Here is a 2500-nt window from a genome sequence, read left to right as displayed (position 1 = left end):
TAATTCTCGCAGCTAGCTGCGTTCTTCATCGACGCACGAGCCGAGTGATCCACCGCTAAGAGTTGTCTCGGTTTCGGTCCCCACCGCGCGCGCGGGGGGACCGGGCAGCTTTCGCAGCCCCCTGAGGGCCCCCATCCGCTCTGCCTCCCTCCTCACGCCGACGCCGGCTGCTGAGCAAGGGACAGCGGAGAGAGAGGGCACGCCTCACTGACCGTACAAGCACAGAGGGAAAAAAAAAGGGGGGGGGGGGGGAGAACAGACCCGAACGAGAGGGGCGGGGAGCCCTCGCTCCCGACCTGGGACAACCCCTTTCTCGCTTCGAGTCCGGCCCAGGCGCCCGGCTCGGCCTGGCCCAGCAGGGAGCGGCGCGCCAGCCGCGCCACCTGCCTCAGGGACCGGGGTGTGGGTCCCCGCGGAGCCCCGGCGTCGGAGCCCGGCCGCCGCTGGGAGCGGCGCCACCCGCTGCCCGCGCGCCCGCGACCCGCCAGCCGCACGCTTCCGAGCTCCTTCGCTCGCCTCACCGGCCTCCAGCTCCGCCGCCCCGGAGACGGCACCCAACACCCGCCTGCACACACGCAGCCTCCCGAGCGACGCCACGCACTCGCCCGTCCCTTCCGCGGGCAGACGCCTGGCGGCAGGCAGACGGGCGAGGCGGGACGGACGGGGAACGGCGCCCGCTCTCCCCGCCTCCACGCGGAGACCGGGAGGGGCCGCCCCCGCCCGCCCGCCCGCCGCCCGCCTGCCGCCCAGCGAAGCCGGGTCGGGCAGAGCGAGGCAGGCGCGCCGGATGGCGGAGTGCCGGGGCAGGGCGGGGGGGGAGGGAAGGAAGGGTGCCGCCGACGGCCACGGCGGGAGACTGAGAGCACCGGCCAGGGAGGAGAAGGGATGCGCTGGGGCTCGGCGTCCGCACCACCCGCGGTGGGGGCTCGCCGTCCCGGCGGCGAGCACGCGCTCGCGCCGGGGTCGCGCGTTCGAGGCAGGCCGGCGCAAGCCGACCGCGCGGCGTCTCTCCGCCGAGACCAGACCGCGGAGAGAGGGGGCAGGGTACCCCTCTCCGTCCCGGCTGCCCGCGGGGCATGCACGGGCCGCGCCGGCGGGCATGGGGGGGTGCGGCGCCCGCGCGCGCCGACCCCCCGGCCCCTCCGGCAGCACGCCCGGCTGCCCCCCGGGTCGCATCGGGCCGCCCGAGTCTTTAAACCCCCGCCCGGCTCTCCGACCGAGAACCCTCGGGCCCGGAGCCCGGGGCCCATGGCCATCCCTACCCGGGGGGGCCGCTACCGGCGGCCGCGGTGGCCGGAGGCCCTCCTCCTTCCTCCCAGCGCGCCCCCCCCCCCCGCCGCCCCCCGCCGCCCCCGGCCCGGCCGACTCGCAGCGCGGCCCCCACACGGCACGGCGTGGGGCGGCTGGAGCGGTGTGGGGGGGGGGGGAAGGGAGGGGAGGAGGAAGCGTGGAAGGCCGGCAGGGCACGGCCGGTGCGGCACGCGCAGCGCAGCGCCCGGGAGGAGCACGCTGGCACACGGGACCACACGGGTGGGTCACCGAGGGGAGGCAGGAGAAGCGCGGACGCTAGGTACCTGGCCCTGGGGTGAGGGAAACGACCTGAAATCCCCGCGGGGGTGCCTCCCCCGCCGCCGCCCGCCGCCGGGCCACCGCCGCCTCGCGGCGACGGCGGCAGCCTCAGCGGCAGCGACGAGGCGGGGCGCGGAGGGGAACCCGGCACCCGCCAGCCGGCTCCAGCGCCCCTCGGCGGAGCGTCCACCCGCGGGGTGCGCCCGACACCCACCGCCACGACCTCGTCCTCCTCCCGGGGCCCGGGGTTTCCCTCAGTAACCCGGCGCCGGGTGGCAGCTGCGCCCGGGAGGAGAGCCGTGGTTTGGGCCGCCCGCTCGGGCACGACACGTCGCCTCGCGTGGCCTCGCGCGACGCCCCCGCTTGGGGTCCGCCGCGGCGCGGCGCCCGCCCCGCGCGCCGTCCCGGAACGCCTGTCCGCACCGCCTCTGCTAGACGGGCTGCTCCGCCGCAGCCCGCCCCGGGTCCGCCCCCCACAGCTTAGGAGTGGGGACCCGTGGGACCCGTCCCAACCCGGAATGCGATCTCGCTCGCGTCTCCACCCGCCGCTTCCTCCCGCGGGCACCGGGGGAGCAAGCCCCGCCGACCCTCCCACGCACTGCCGCCCGCTCTGCCGGGCCCTCCCCCGGGCCGGACCCTCCCCTGCCCCGGCGGCGGCGGATCACCGTCGGGCGAAGGGGCGGGGGCGGCGCTCGGAGACGGGCACCGGCGGCGGGCGCCAGCGGAGGCGAGAGGGCAGACGGGGACGGTCCCCCACCGGCGGCGGGGAATCGGCGGCGGGCTTTCGGCGAGCGAGCCCCCGCGCTAGCGGGCCTCGGGAGGGCCGTACACCCGCCGGCGGGCCGAGCCCCATGCTCGGCCCTGTGGCGCAGAGTGCGGGACAGGTGAACTCGGGTTCACGCACGGCAACCGGGACACGGCGGGCAGGGGA

The 2500-nt window shown here is 78.3% G+C and overlaps 1 non-coding gene across 1 annotated transcript in view; it reads right to left on the bottom strand.

Moving 5' to 3' along the window:
• LOC138065274 (5.8S ribosomal RNA) overlaps positions 1 to 64 on the bottom strand; it is a 153-nt gene extending 89 nt beyond the window's left edge. Inside the window, exon 1 of the ribosomal RNA XR_011138343.1 lies at positions 1 to 64. This exon is cut by the window's left edge and continues 89 nt beyond it. This is a non-coding gene — a ribosomal RNA (5.8S ribosomal RNA).
• Positions 65 to 2500: the final 2436 nt, after the last annotated feature.

The sequence above is a fragment of the Struthio camelus genome, unplaced genomic scaffold (assembly GCF_040807025.1).
Source record: "Struthio camelus isolate bStrCam1 unplaced genomic scaffold, bStrCam1.hap1 HAP1_SCAFFOLD_92, whole genome shotgun sequence".
NCBI classification, from domain to species: Eukaryota; Metazoa; Chordata; class Aves; order Struthioniformes; family Struthionidae; genus Struthio; species Struthio camelus.
The sequence above is the reverse complement of the archived record's forward strand: the minus strand, read 5'-3'. Positions and strand labels throughout refer to the sequence as shown.